Source organism: Sus scrofa, chromosome 7 (assembly GCF_054392235.1).
Source record: "Sus scrofa isolate SSC_HxYL_T2T_F1_AM1 chromosome 7, Sscrofa_HxYL_maternal_Yorkshire_Landrace_v2.0, whole genome shotgun sequence".
In the NCBI taxonomy this organism is placed as follows: Eukaryota; Metazoa; Chordata; class Mammalia; order Artiodactyla; family Suidae; genus Sus; species Sus scrofa.
Genome location: NC_139389.1, coordinates 133,052,436 through 133,067,976, shown reverse-complemented (window position 1 = coordinate 133,067,976; position 15,541 = coordinate 133,052,436). Strand labels below are relative to the sequence as shown.

General features: G+C 52.4%; 1 long non-coding RNA gene and 9 other non-coding genes across 11 annotated transcripts in view; all 10 read right to left on the bottom strand.

Annotated features, from left to right (window-relative positions):
- Positions 1–15,541, bottom strand: part of LOC102163738 (uncharacterized) — a 236,099-nt gene that overhangs the window by 7,433 nt on the left and 213,125 nt on the right. The window lies entirely within an intron of this gene.
- On the bottom strand, positions 901–972 carry LOC146402038 (small nucleolar RNA SNORD113/SNORD114 family). Its single transcript, XR_014811597.1, has one exon. It is a non-coding gene; the product is annotated as a small nucleolar RNA SNORD113/SNORD114 family (small nucleolar RNA).
- LOC146402037 (small nucleolar RNA SNORD113/SNORD114 family) lies at positions 3,463–3,537 on the bottom strand. Its single transcript, XR_014811669.1, has one exon. It is a non-coding gene; the product is annotated as a small nucleolar RNA SNORD113/SNORD114 family (small nucleolar RNA).
- LOC146402036 (small nucleolar RNA SNORD113/SNORD114 family) lies at positions 4,455–4,526 on the bottom strand. Its single transcript, XR_014811596.1, has one exon. It is a non-coding gene; the product is annotated as a small nucleolar RNA SNORD113/SNORD114 family (small nucleolar RNA).
- On the bottom strand, positions 7,017–7,091 carry LOC146402035 (small nucleolar RNA SNORD113/SNORD114 family). Its single transcript, XR_014811668.1, has one exon. It is a non-coding gene; the product is annotated as a small nucleolar RNA SNORD113/SNORD114 family (small nucleolar RNA).
- Positions 8,009–8,080, bottom strand: LOC146402034 (small nucleolar RNA SNORD113/SNORD114 family). The gene has a single exon (XR_014811595.1). It is a non-coding gene; the product is annotated as a small nucleolar RNA SNORD113/SNORD114 family (small nucleolar RNA).
- Positions 10,571–10,645, bottom strand: LOC146402033 (small nucleolar RNA SNORD113/SNORD114 family). Its single transcript, XR_014811667.1, has one exon. It is a non-coding gene; the product is annotated as a small nucleolar RNA SNORD113/SNORD114 family (small nucleolar RNA).
- On the bottom strand, positions 11,563–11,634 carry LOC146402032 (small nucleolar RNA SNORD113/SNORD114 family). Its single transcript, XR_014811594.1, has one exon. It is a non-coding gene; the product is annotated as a small nucleolar RNA SNORD113/SNORD114 family (small nucleolar RNA).
- On the bottom strand, positions 14,125–14,199 carry LOC146402031 (small nucleolar RNA SNORD113/SNORD114 family). The gene has a single exon (XR_014811666.1). It is a non-coding gene; the product is annotated as a small nucleolar RNA SNORD113/SNORD114 family (small nucleolar RNA).
- Positions 15,117–15,188, bottom strand: LOC146402030 (small nucleolar RNA SNORD113/SNORD114 family). The gene has a single exon (XR_014811593.1). It is a non-coding gene; the product is annotated as a small nucleolar RNA SNORD113/SNORD114 family (small nucleolar RNA).

Genomic DNA, 15,541 nt, shown 5'->3' with positions numbered 1-15,541 from the left:
CTTCCTTCGCCATGGCCCGTGGAGTCAGGCATTCCTCCCCGCACGGCCACTGGGCAACCCAAGGGGCCCGCCCCACCCAACGAGGCCTCGCCATCCCTCGGGGAGCCTCTAGGACCCGTCCCCTGGCTTTCGGTCTCTCTGGGCCGCGGAGGACCAGCTGGGCCCCTGTGCAGGACGTCCAAGAGACCTTCCTAGCCAGAGCTGTCCCATCCCTGGGACGCCAGAGCCCTTCTGGACTGCTGGCCTCGCCCGCATCTGCCGCCCACCCTCCACCAGCCCCTCGCACTGCCCTGCCCAGCCCAGCCCCGACAAGCCCTGGGATGCTGCTCACACTGGTCCCCTGGCTCCAAAGACAACGCTGCCATCCTCGCCTGCTCATCCAGGAAGGAGCCGGCCTTCGGGCCTGGCGGCTGCCTGCTGAAGAGTACAAAGCCAAGAGCAGGAGACCCAATGGCACAGCCATTCTCCAGGCTCGCGGCTTCCACATGCACGCCTCCATCGGGGCAACCCTGCTGGCAGGGCACAGCCCTGTCTCGGGACACCCACCAACCACCAGCTGGCCGCCCAGCCCCGGGACAGAGGTGGGCCCTCCCTGACCCTGCCTACCTCACCCTTGCCCCACGGCCTCAGCCTCGGGGACATCAGCCCAAGACCTCTGGCCAACCTGCAGCCCATGGCATGGCAAGAGGCAGACCATGGGGGGTGGGGTCACCAGGGACCTGGCGCCTTGGGAATGCCGGCCCTCCCTCGCTCTCCTCCTTCAGTTCTGGCAGGCTGGTCCACAGGGGCTCCCACTGGCCCACTGGGCGAACGCAAGCACCAGGAAGGCCCCCCAGAGGACACACGGACGGCCCCCCTGGATGCCTGGCCTCGCCCGTGAGGGTCACGGCACGGAGGACATTGGACCTCAGCGTTCCAGACACGTATTCATCGTACACGACTCATACGCCACCAGTAGTCATCATCGATCCAATACTGTCCCCCTTTCCTACTTAACACTCTAATTTCTTTGTCGACTCAATTGAAAACATGCAGTGGTTCTCTGGGGCCGAGCACTTAAGGATCAGCCTTGTCACTACTGTGGCGGGGATTGGATCCTTGGCCTGGAAACTTCTGTTTTCCACACAAGGACCAAAATAAATTAATCAAATCAAAAAGTGAGGAATCATTTTAGAAGTACCTTTTACAAACAACATACTAAACAAGCACCTCGAATCATTCTTCCCCTAACACATCTCAGACCAATGCTCTCTTTCGCTATAGGTGCCTTAATCTATATCATGGTCTATACTCCATACTCAACACTCAGATGCCGCTGCCTCCGCTACTTAGATTCTGCATTTCTTTTGGATTCCGTACCCGGATTTACTTATTTTCTTCCCCGGGACTGTGGCACAAGAAAGTTCCCACGCCCGTCATCAAACCCACACCACAGCACCGACCCAGGGAAAGCCGGATCCTTAACCCACCGCTGTCAGGAAACTCCCCCACATTTCTTAATAGTACAGTAATCACTCGAATCGAAAAAGTCCAAGCAAAGAAACTCAGCCGTTACTCACATTAATCTCCATTCTACTATATAGAGGCAACCACCGAGCCCGTGCCCGTGGCAGATGTTCAACCATCTCTAACGCCTTCATCCTGGGCGGTACAGAACACAGAGGGTGACAAAGGCGTTAGGATCTAATTGCCACTGATCATCGTTGCCCGACTTCCCCTTACACAATATTTATGCATTTATCACTTCCTATATACTTTCATTCTAGTGAAAGAAAAAACAAAAACAAACCAACCTCAATCTTTACTCCGTGGCAGAACTTAAACGGACTTTTATGAACGCATTGCTATCTAACTTTGGTCAGATATCCGACCCTTGCCAGGTATTTGATGGGCCTCACTGTTTTCAAGGTTCATGAACAGCCTCATTTCCTAAGCCTCTTCATATGTGGACAATGATTCACCCTATTTTTCCTTATTTCTTCACTTACGTTTGCTTAATGATTCTGGCACGCAGCCATTCCTAACAAACCCACGACAAAGAAATAAATACGAGAACACATGACCTTTGTATACCCCTGGCATCTCTCTCCAGACACAATTTCCCCCAAGAGAGGAGACTCCTTAGGTGCTGGGACAGACCTCAGAGTTTCAGAGATGCTTTCTTCCTTCAGGACTCTTCCCGTCACGCGCCTCATCACTGGTCCGTGACGGGGTCTCTGTGCCTCCTTCACGTGTATTACTTCATTGACGGATTCAGCAATTCCCACACAGTCATTCAGACACTCAATCATTCACAACACCCAAGAAGACGTGTGACGTCACCGTGGGATCACGCTCAATCCGCTCCAGCGTGAGCACGTTTGACAGCACAAAGCACAGCCAATGATGAAAAAGAGAAAGAAAAGAAAAGGGATCACCGTCGCGTCTTGCCTCTACATTTCATCTGCCCTGTTACTTAACAATGTAAAGCATAGCCATGCTTTAGAGACTGTTTTGTCTCTTGACTGAAAGAACTACCTCAAACTTGAAACTGACTCACAACAATACAGGAAATTTCTAACACTTACAACTCTTCAAGTCTCTCTGATAACTGGCCACAAAGGTGACCGTTTGACTGACTTATCTCATAAGGAGCGCTGCTGTTGGCAATTTTGATTAATATTTCTTTCTTCAACATATTTGTTCGTAATTAGACAACAACATATGCTCTTCAACTATTACCTATAACTTTCATGGTGTTCTCCTTGCTGTATGAATACTTTGAAAACGTATACGCTGTAAGAACCCGAACTTTCTGTGTTCCTAACACCTGTCCACAGGATGGCCTAAACAGAGCCAAAGAGGATGGACTGTGTGGGGCCACAGGGCTTCAGACCCTTATCATGCGTCATTCATGACTCACCACTGGGACCTGACCCATGTTCTAATCATCACGGGTACATTAGGCCAATGTCACTTCCCATGTTCATGTTTTGGGATCAATTTAATGTTTCCTTCATAACAAGAAGTACTTGATTAACGAAAATCAGAGTACAAGACACTTGAATATCCCTGATGATCTAAGTAGTACCAAAAGAGATTGTATCTTCCTTTGGTGAAATCCCTATTGTCAATTAACCAGCATAAAGGTTCATGCCTTAGTTCTCAAGGGACGATTAGTCACCTGGGGATTCTACATAGGACATTTTAAAGACATGGAAAACACTGGCCCCGATGACCCAAACCAAGACAGCCCGAGGCCATGCCTCACCTTGGGATCTCTCCTGCCACCACCGCCAGAGGAGGGGTCTCGGCCCCACGCAGCCTGGCCTGGCCTTCGGCTTCCACCCTATAAGGGAGACCCAAGAGACAAGGTGACACCCACAGTGAGACGCCATCGACTGGGCTCCTCGGGCGGTCGGCGCTGCCCCGTTGGGCTCGAGGATGGAAAGGCAGGAAGAGAAAGGCCCCGTTTCCTTGCGAGTGGACCTCAGAGTTCCAGACACACATTATTCGTCATCGATGCCTCATACGCTGGCATTGATCATCATCGATCCAGAAAAGGGGGACCTTCTCTTCCTTCGCCATGGCCCGTGGAGTCAGGCATTCCTCCCCGCACGGCCACTGGGCAACCCAAGGGGCCCGCCCCACCCAACGAGGCCTCGCCATCCCTCGGGGAGCCTCTAGGACCCGTCCCCTGGCTTTCGGTCTCTCTGGGCCGCGGAGGACCAGCTGGGCCCCTGTGCAGGACGTCCAAGAGACCTTCCTAGCCAGAGCTGTCCCATCCCTGGGACGCCAGAGCCCTTCTGGACTGCTGGCCTCGCCCGCATCTGCCGCCCACCCTCCACCAGCCCCTCGCACTGCCCTGCCCAGCCCAGCCCCGACAAGCCCTGGGATGCTGCTCACACTGGTCCCCTGGCTCCAAAGACAACGCTGCCATCCTCGCCTGCTCATCCAGGAAGGAGCCGGCCTTCGGGCCTGGCGGCTGCCTGCTGAAGAGTACAAAGCCAAGAGCAGGAGACCCAATGGCACAGCCATTCTCCAGGCTCGCGGCTTCCACATGCACGCCTCCATCGGGGCAACCCTGCTGGCAGGGCACAGCCCTGTCTCGGGACACCCACCAACCACCAGCTGGCCGCCCAGCCCCGGGACAGAGGTGGGCCCTCCCTGACCCTGCCTACCTCACCCTTGCCCCACGGCCTCAGCCTCGGGGACATCAGCCCAAGACCTCTGGCCAACCTGCAGCCCATGGCATGGCAAGAGGCAGACAATGGGGGGTGGGGTCACCAGGGACCTGGCGCCTTGGGAATGCTGGCCCTCCCTCGCTCTCCTCCTTCAGTTCTGGCAGGCTGGTCCACAGGGGCTCCCACTGGCCCACTGGGCGAACGCAAGCACCAGGAAGGCCCCCCAGAGGACACACGGACGGCCCCCCTGGATGCCTGGCCTCGCCCGTGAGGGTCACGGCACGGAGGACATTGGACCTCAGCGTTCCAGACACGTATTCATCGTACACGACTCATACGCCACCAGTAGTCATCATCGATCCAATACTGTCCCCCTTTCCTACTTAACACTCTAATTTCTTTGTCGACTCAATTGAAAACATGCAGTGGTTCTCTGGGGCCGAGCACTTAAGGATCAGCCTTGTCACTACTGTGGCGGGGATTGGATCCTTGGCCTGGAAACTTCTGTTTTCCACACAAGGACCAAAATAAATTAATCAAATCAAAAAGTGAGGAATCATTTTAGAAGTACCTTTTACAAACAACATACTAAACAAGCACCTCGAATCATTCTTCCCCTAACACATCTCAGACCAATGCTCTCTTTCGCTATAGGTGCCTTAATCTATATCATGGTCTATACTCCATACTCAACACTCAGATGCCGCTGCCTCCGCTACTTAGATTCTGCATTTCTTTTGGATTCCGTACCCGGATTTACTTATTTTCTTCCCCGGGACTGTGGCACAAGAAAGTTCCCACGCCCGTCATCAAACCCACACCACAGCACCGACCCAGGGAAAGCCGGATCCTTAACCCACCGCTGTCAGGAAACTCCCCCACATTTCTTAATAGTACAGTAATCACTCGAATCGAAAAAGTCCAAGCAAAGAAACTCAGCCGTTACTCACATTAATCTCCATTCTACTATATAGAGGCAACCACCGAGCCCGTGCCCGTGGCAGATGTTCAACCATCTCTAACGCCTTCATCCTGGGCGGTACAGAACACAGAGGGTGACAAAGGCGTTAGGATCTAATTGCCACTGATCATCGTTGCCCGACTTCCCCTTACACAATATTTATGCATTTATCACTTCCTATATACTTTCATTCTAGTGAAAGAAAAAACAAAAACAAACCAACCTCAATCTTTACTCCGTGGCAGAACTTAAACGGACTTTTATGAACGCATTGCTATCTAACTTTGGTCAGATATCCGACCCTTGCCAGGTATTTGATGGGCCTCACTGTTTTCAAGGTTCATGAACAGCCTCATTTCCTAAGCCTCTTCATATGTGGACAATGATTCACCCTATTTTTCCTTATTTCTTCACTTACGTTTGCTTAATGATTCTGGCACGCAGCCATTCCTAACAAACCCACGACAAAGAAATAAATACGAGAACACATGACCTTTGTATACCCCTGGCATCTCTCTCCAGACACAATTTCCCCCAAGAGAGGAGACTCCTTAGGTGCTGGGACAGACCTCAGAGTTTCAGAGATGCTTTCTTCCTTCAGGACTCTTCCCGTCACGCGCCTCATCACTGGTCCGTGACGGGGTCTCTGTGCCTCCTTCACGTGTATTACTTCATTGACGGATTCAGCAATTCCCACACAGTCATTCAGACACTCAATCATTCACAACACCCAAGAAGACGTGTGACGTCACCGTGGGATCACGCTCAATCCGCTCCAGCGTGAGCACGTTTGACAGCACAAAGCACAGCCAATGATGAAAAAGAGAAAGAAAAGAAAAGGGATCACCGTCGCGTCTTGCCTCTACATTTCATCTGCCCTGTTACTTAACAATGTAAAGCATAGCCATGCTTTAGAGACTGTTTTGTCTCTTGACTGAAAGAACTACCTCAAACTTGAAACTGACTCACAACAATACAGGAAATTTCTAACACTTACAACTCTTCAAGTCTCTCTGATAATTGGCCACAAAGGTGACCGTTTGACTGACTTATCTCATAAGGAGCGCTGCTGTTGGCAGTTTTGATTAATATTTCTTTCTTCAACATATTTGTTCGTAATTAGACAACAACATATGCTCTTCAACTATTACCTATAACTTTCATGGTGTTCTCCTTGCTGTATGAATACTTTGAAAACGTATACGCTGTAAGAACCCGAACTTTCTGTGTTCCTAACACCTGTCCACAGGATGGCCTAAACAGAGCCAAAGAGGATGGACTGTGTGGGGCCACAGGGCTTCAGACCCTTATCATGCGTCATTCATGACTCACCACTGGGACCTGACCCATGTTCTAATCATCACGGGTACATTAGGCCAATGTCACTTCCCATGTTCATGTTTTGGGATCAATTTAATGTTTCCTTCATAACAAGAAGTACTTGATTAACGAAAATCAGAGTACAAGACACTTGAATATCCCTGATGATCTAAGTAGTACCAAAAGAGATTGTATCTTCCTTTGGTGAAATCCCTATTGTCAATTAACCAGCATAAAGGTTCATGCCTTAGTTCTCAAGGGACGATTAGTCACCTGGGGATTCTACATAGGACATTTTAAAGACATGGAAAACACTGGCCCCGATGACCCAAACCAAGACAGCCCGAGGCCATGCCTCACCTTGGGATCTCTCCTGCCACCACCGCCAGAGGAGGGGTCTCGGCCCCACGCAGCCTGGCCTGGCCTTCGGCTTCCACCCTATAAGGGAGACCCAAGAGACAAGGTGACACCCACAGTGAGACGCCATCGACTGGGCTCCTCGGGCGGTCGGCGCTGCCCCGTTGGGCTCGAGGATGGAAAGGCAGGAAGAGAAAGGCCCCGTTTCCTTGCGAGTGGACCTCAGAGTTCCAGACACACATTATTCGTCATCGATGCCTCATACGCTGGCATTGATCATCATCGATCCAGAAAAGGGGGACCTTCTCTTCCTTTGCCATGGCCCGTGGAGTCAGGCATTCCTCCCCGCACGGCCACTGGGCAACCCAAGGGGCCCGCCCCACCCAACGAGGCCTCGCCATCCCTCGGGGGGCCTCTAGGACCCGTCCCCTGGCTTTCGGTCTCTCTGGGCCGCGGAGGACCAGCTGGGCCCCTGTGCAGGACGTCCAAGAGACCTTCCTAGCCAGAGCTGTCCCATCCCTGGGACGCCAGAGCCCTTCTGGACTGCTGGCCTCGCCCGCATCTGCCGCCCACCCTCCACCAGCCCCTCACACTGCCCTGCCCAGCCCAGCCCCGACAAGCCCTGGGATGCTGCTCACACTGGTCCCCTGGCTCCAAAGACAACGCTGCCATCCTCGCCTGCTCATCCAGGAAGGAGCCGGCCTTCGGGCCTGGCGGCTGCCTGCTGAAGAGTACAAAGCCAAGAGCAGGAGACCCAATGGCACAGCCATTCTCCAGGCTCGCGGCTTCCACATGCACGCCTCCATCGGGGCAACCCTGCTGGCAGGGCACAGCCCTGTCTCGGGACACCCACCAACCACCAGCTGGCCGCCCAGCCCCGGGACAGAGGGGGGCCCTCCCTGACCCTGCCTACCTCACCCTTGCCCCACGGCCTCAGCCTCGGGGACATCAGCCCAAGACCTCTGGCCAACCTGCAGCCCATGGCATGGCAAGAGGCAGACCATGGGGGGTGGGGTCACCAGGGACCTGGCGCCTTGGGAATGCCGGCCCTCCCTCGCTCTCCTCCTTCAGTTCTGGCAGGCTGGTCCACAGGGGCTCCCACTGGCCCACTGGGCGAACGCAAGCACCAGGAAGGCCCCCCAGAGGACACACGGACGGCCCCCCTGGATGCCTGGCCTCGCCCGTGAGGGTCACGGCACGGAGGACATTGGACCTCAGCGTTCCAGACACGTATTCATCGTACACGACTCATACGCCACCAGTAGTCATCATCGATCCAATACTGTCCCCCTTTCCTACTTAACACTCTAATTTCTTTGTCGACTCAATTGAAAACATGCAGTGGTTCTCTGGGGCCGAGCACTTAAGGATCAGCCTTGTCACTACTGTGGCGGGGATTGGATCCTTGGCCTGGAAACTTCTGTTTTCCACACAAGGACCAAAATAAATTAATCAAATCAAAAAGTGAGGAATCATTTTAGAAGTACCTTTTACAAACAACATACTAAACAAGCACCTCGAATCATTCTTCCCCTAACACATCTCAGACCAATGCTCTCTTTCGCTATAGGTGCCTTAATCTATATCATGGTCTATACTCCATACTCAACACTCAGATGCCGCTGCCTCCGCTACTTAGATTCTGCATTTCTTTTGGATTCCGTACCCGGATTTACTTATTTTCTTCCCCGGGACTGTGGCACAAGAAAGTTCCCACGCCCGTCATCAAACCCACACCACAGCACCGACCCAGGGAAAGCCGGATCCTTAACCCACCGCTGTCAGGAAACTCCCCCACATTTCTTAATAGTACAGTAATCACTCGAATCGAAAAAGTCCAAGCAAAGAAACTCAGCCGTTACTCACATTAATCTCCATTCTACTATATAGAGGCAACCACCGAGCCCGTGCCCGTGGCAGATGTTCAACCATCTCTAACGCCTTCATCCTGGGCGGTACAGAACACAGAGGGTGACAAAGGCGTTAGGATCTAATTGCCACTGATCATCGTTGCCTGACTTCCCCTTACACAATATTTATGCATTTATCACTTCCTATATACTTTCATTCTAGTGAAAGAAAAAACAAAAACAAACCAACCTCAATCTTTACTCCGTGGCAGAACTTAAACGGACTTTTATGAACGCATTGCTATCTAACTTTGGTCAGATATCCGACCCTTGCCAGGTATTTGATGGGCCTCACTGTTTTCAAGGTTCATGAACAGCCTCATTTCCTAAGCCTCTTCATATGTGGACAATGATTCACCCTATTTTTCCTTATTTCTTCACTTACGTTTGCTTAATGATTCTGGCACGCAGCCATTCCTAACAAACCCACGACAAAGAAATAAATACGAGAACACATGACCTTTGTATACCCCTGGCATCTCTCTCCAGACACAATTTCCCCCAAGAGAGGAGACTCCTTAGGTGCTGGGACAGACCTCAGAGTTTCAGAGATGCTTTCTTCCTTCAGGACTCTTCCCGTCACGCGCCTCATCACTGGTCCGTGACGGGGTCTCTGTGCCTCCTTCACGTGTATTACTTCATTGACGGATTCAGCAATTCCCACACAGTCATTCAGACACTCAATCATTCACAACACCCAAGAAGACGTGTGACGTCACCGTGGGATCACGCTCAATCCGCTCCAGCGTGAGCACATTTGACAGCACAAAGCACAGCCAATGATGAAAAAGAGAAAGAAAAGAAAAGGGATCACCGTCGCGTCTTGCCTCTACATTTCATCTGCCCTGTTACTTAACAATGTAAAGCATAGCCATGCTTTAGAGACTGTTTTGTCTCTTGACTGAAAGAACTACCTCAAACTTGAAACTGACTCACAACAATACAGGAAATTTCTAACACTTACAACTCTTCAAGTCTCTCTGATAATTGGCCACAAAGGTGACCGTTTGACTGACTTATCTCATAAGGAGCGCTGCTGTTGGCAGTTTTGATTAATATTTCTTTCTTCAACATATTTGTTCGTAATTAGACAACAACATATGCTCTTCAACTATTACCTATAACTTTCATGGTGTTCTCCTTGCTGTATGAATACTTTGAAAACGTATACGCTGTAAGAACCCGAACTTTCTGTGTTCCTAACACCTGTCCACAGGATGGCCTAAACAGAGCCAAAGAGGATGGACTGTGTGGGGCCACAGGGCTTCAGACCCTTATCATGCGTCATTCATGACTCACCACTGGGACCTGACCCATGTTCTAATCATCACGGGTACATTAGGCCAATGTCACTTCCCATGTTCATGTTTTGGGATCAATTTAATGTTTCCTTCATAACAAGAAGTACTTGATTAACGAAAATCAGAGTACAAGACACTTGAATATCCCTGATGATCTAAGTAGTACCAAAAGAGATTGTATCTTCCTTTGGTGAAATCCCTATTGTCAATTAACCAGCATAAAGGTTCATGCCTTAGTTCTCAAGGGACGATTAGTCACCTGGGGATTCTACATAGGACATTTTAAAGACATGGAAAACACTGGCCCCGATGACCCAAACCAAGACAGCCCGAGGCCATGCCTCACCTTGGGATCTCTCCTGCCACCACCGCCAGAGGAGGGGTCTCGGCCCCACGCAGCCTGGCCTGGCCTTCGGCTTCCACCCTATAAGGGAGACCCAAGAGACAAGGTGACACCCACAGTGAGACGCCATCGACTGGGCTCCTCGGGCGGTCGGCGCTGCCCCGTTGGGCTCGAGGATGGAAAGGCAGGAAGAGAAAGGCCCCGTTTCCTTGCGAGTGGACCTCAGAGTTCCAGACACACATTATTCGTCATCGATGCCTCATACGCTGGCATTGATCATCATCGATCCAGAAAAGGGGGACCTTCTCTTCCTTCGCCATGGCCCGTGGAGTCAGGCATTCCTCCCCGCACGGCCACTGGGCAACCCAAGGGGCCCGCCCCACCCAACGAGGCCTCGCCATCCCTCGGGGAGCCTCTAGGACCCGTCCCCTGGCTTTCGGTCTCTCTGGGCCGCGGAGGACCAGCTGGGCCCCTGTGCAGGACGTCCAAGAGACCTTCCTAGCCAGAGCTGTCCCATCCCTGGGACGCCAGAGCCCTTCTGGACTGCTGGCCTCGCCCGCATCTGCCGCCCACCCTCCACCAGCCCCTCGCACTGCCCTGCCCAGCCCAGCCCCGACAAGCCCTGGGATGCTGCTCACACTGGTCCCCTGGCTCCAAAGACAACGCTGCCATCCTCGCCTGCTCATCCAGGAAGGAGCCGGCCTTCGGGCCTGGCGGCTGCCTGCTGAAGAGTACAAAGCCAAGAGCAGGAGACCCAATGGCACAGCCATTCTCCAGGCTCGCGGCTTCCACATGCACGCCTCCATCGGGGCAACCCTGCTGGCAGGGCACAGCCCTGTCTCGGGACACCCACCAACCACCAGCTGGCCGCCCAGCCCCGGGACAGAGGGGGGCCCTCCCTGACCCTGCCTACCTCACCCTTGCCCCACGGCCTCAGCCTCGGGGACATCAGCCCAAGACCTCTGGCCAACCTGCAGCCCATGGCATGGCAAGAGGCAGACCATGGGGGGTGGGGTCACCAGGGACCTGGCGCCTTGGGAATGCCGGCCCTCCCTCGCTCTCCTCCTTCAGTTCTGGCAGGCTGGTCCACAGGGGCTCCCACTGGCCCACTGGGCGAACGCAAGCACCAGGAAGGCCCCCCAGAGGACACACGGACGGCCCCCCTGGATGCCTGGCCTCGCCCGTGAGGGTCACGGCACGGAGGACATTGGACCTCAGCGTTCCAGACACGTATTCATCGTACACGACTCATACGCCACCAGTAGTCATCATCGATCCAATACTGTCCCCCTTTCCTACTTAACACTCTAATTTCTTTGTCGACTCAATTGAAAACATGCAGTGGTTCTCTGGGGCCGAGCACTTAAGGATCAGCCTTGTCACTACTGTGGCGGGGATTGGATCCTTGGCCTGGAAACTTCTGTTTTCCACACAAGGACCAAAATAAATTAATCAAATCAAAAAGTGAGGAATCATTTTAGAAGTACCTTTTACAAACAACATACTAAACAAGCACCTCGAATCATTCTTCCCCTAACACATCTCAGACCAATGCTCTCTTTCGCTATAGGTGCCTTAATCTATATCATGGTCTATACTCCATACTCAACACTCAGATGCCGCTGCCTCCGCTACTTAGATTCTGCATTTCTTTTGGATTCCGTACCCGGATTTACTTATTTTCTTCCCCGGGACTGTGGCACAAGAAAGTTCCCACGCCCGTCATCAAACCCACACCACAGCACCGACCCAGGGAAAGCCGGATCCTTAACCCACCGCTGTCAGGAAACTCCCCCACATTTCTTAATAGTACAGTAATCACTCGAATCGAAAAAGTCCAAGCAAAGAAACTCAGCCGTTACTCACATTAATCTCCATTCTACTATATAGAGGCAACCACCGAGCCCGTGCCCGTGGCAGATGTTCAACCATCTCTAACGCCTTCATCCTGGGCGGTACAGAACACAGAGGGTGACAAAGGTGTTAGGATCTAATTGCCACTGATCATCGTTGCCCGACTTCCCCTTACACAATATTTATGCATTTATCACTTCCTATATACTTTCATTCTAGTGAAAGAAAAAACAAAAACAAACCAACCTCAATCTTTACTCCGTGGCAGAACTTAAACGGACTTTTATGAACGCATTGCTATCTAACTTTGGTCAGATATCCGACCCTTGCCAGGTATTTGATGGGCCTCACTGTTTTCAAGGTTCATGAACAGCCTCATTTCCTAAGCCTCTTCATATGTGGACAATGATTCACCCTATTTTTCCTTATTTCTTCACTTACGTTTGCTTAATGATTCTGGCACGCAGCCATTCCTAACAAACCCACGACAAAGAAATAAATACGAGAACACATGACCTTTGTATACCCCTGGCATCTCTCTCCAGACACAATTTCCCCCAAGAGAGGAGACTCCTTAGGTGCTGGGACAGACCTCAGAGTTTCAGAGATGCTTTCTTCCTTCAGGACTCTTCCCGTCACGCGCCTCATCACTGGTCCGTGACGGGGTCTCTGTGCCTCCTTCACGTGTATTACTTCATTGACGGATTCAGCAATTCCCACACAGTCATTCAGACACTCAATCATTCACAACACCCAAGAAGACGTGTGACGTCACCGTGGGATCACGCTCAATCCGCTCCAGCGTGAGCACGTTTGACAGCACAAAGCACAGCCAATGATGAAAAAGAGAAAGAAAAGAAAAGGGATCACCGTTGCGTCTTGCCTCTACATTTCATCTGCCCTGTTACTTAACAATGTAAAGCATAGCCATGCTTTAGAGACTGTTTTGTCTCTTGACTGAAAGAACTACCTCAAACTTGAAACTGACTCACAACAATACAGGAAATTTCTAACACTTACAACTCTTCAAGTCTCTCTGATAATTGGCCACAAAGGTGACCGTTTGACTGACTTATCTCATAAGGAGCGCTGCTGTTGGCAGTTTTGATTAATATTTCTTTCTTCAACATATTTGTTCGTAATTAGACAACAACATATGCTCTTCAACTATTACCTATAACTTTCATGGTGTTCTCCTTGCTGTATGAATACTTTGAAAACGTATACGCTGTAAGAACCCGAACTTTCTGTGTTCCTAACACCTGTCCACAGGATGGCCTAAACAGAGCCAAAGAGGATGGACTGTGTGGGGCCACAGGGCTTCAGACCCTTATCATGCGTCATTCATGACTCACCACTGGGACCTGACCCATGTTCTAATCATCACGGGTACATTAGGCCAATGTCACTTCCCATGTTCATGTTTTGGGATCAATTTAATGTTTCCTTCATAACAAGAAGTACTTGATTAACGAAAATCAGAGTACAAGACACTTGAATATCCCTGATGATCTAAGTAGTACCAAAAGAGATTGTATCTTCCTTTGGTGAAATCCCTATTGTCAATTAACCAGCATAAAGGTTCATGCCTTAGTTCTCAAGGGACGATTAGTCACCTGGGGATTCTACATAGGACATTTTAAAGACATGGAAAACACTGGCCCCGATGACCCAAACCAAGACAGCCCGAGGCCATGCCTCACCTTGGGATCTCTCCTGCCACCACCGCCAGAGGAGGGGTCTCGGCCCCACGCAGCCTGGCCTGGCCTTCGGCTTCCACCCTATAAGGGAGACCCAAGAGACAAGGTGACACCCACAGTGAGACGCCATCGACTGGGCTCCTCGGGCGGTCGGCGCTGCCCCGTTGGGCTCGAGGATGGAAAGGCAGGAAGAGAAAGGCCCCGTTTCCTTGCGAGTGGACCTCAGAGTTCCAGACACACATTATTCGTCATCGATGCCTCATACGCTGGCATTGATCATCATCGATCCAGAAAAGGGGGACCTTCTCTTCCTTCGCCATGGCCCGTGGAGTCAGGCATTCCTCCCCGCACGGCCACTGGGCAACCCAAGGGGCCCGCCCCACCCAACGAGGCCTCGCCATCCCTCGGGGGGCCTCTAGGACCCGTCCCCTGGCTTTCGGTCTCTCTGGGCCGCGGAGGACCAGCTGGGCCCCTGTGCAGGACGTCCAAGAGACCTTCCTAGCCAGAGCTGTCCCATCCCTGGGACGCCAGAGCCCTTCTGGACTGCTGGCCTCGCCCGCATCTGCCGCCCACCCTCCACCAGCCCCTCGCACTGCCCTGCCCAGCCCAGCCCCGACAAGCCCTGGGATGCTGCTCACACTGGTCCCCTGGCTCCAAAGACAACGCTGCCATCCTCGCCTGCTCATCCAGGAAGGAGCCGGCCTTCGGGCCTGGCGGCTGCCTGCTGAAGAGTACAAAGCCAAGAGCAGGAGACCCAATGGCACAGCCATTCTCCAGGCTCGCGGCTTCCACATGCACGCCTCCATCGGGGCAACCCTGCTGGCAGGGCACAGCCCTGTCTCGGGACACCCACCAACCACCAGCTGGCCGCCCAGCCCCGGGACAGAGGTGGGCCCTCCCTGACCCTGCCTACCTCACCCTTGCCCCACGGCCTCAGCCTCGGGGACATCAGCCCAAGACCTCTGGCCAACCTGCAGCCCATGGCATGGCAAGAGGCAGACCATGGGGGGTGGGGTCACCAGGGACCTGGCGCCTTGGGAATGCCGGCCCTCCCTCGCTCTCCTCCTTCAGTTCTGGCAGGCTGGTCCACAGGGGCTCCCACTGGCCCACTGGGCGAACGCAAGCACCAGGAAGGCCCCCCAGAGGACACACGGACGGCCCCCCTGGATGCCTGGCCTCGCCCGTGAGGGTCACGGCACGGAGGACATTGGACCTCAGCGTTCCAGACACGTATTCATCGTACACGACTCATACGCCACCAGTAGTCATCATCGATCCAATACTGTCCCCCTTTCCTACTTAACACTCTAATTTCTTTGTCGACTCAATTGAAAACATGCAGTGGTTCTCTGGGGCCGAGCACTTAAGGATCAGCCTTGTCACTACTGTGGCCGGGATTGGATCCTTGGCCTGGAAACTTCTGTTTTCCACACAAGGACCAAAATAAATTAATCAAATCAAAAAGTGAGGAATCATTTTAGAAGTACCTTTTACAAACAACATACTAAACAAGCACCTCGAATCATTCTTCCCCTAACACATCTCAGACCAATGCTCTCTTTCGCTATAGGTGCCTTAATCTATATCATGGTCTATACTCCATACTCAACACTCAGATGCCGCTGCCTCCGC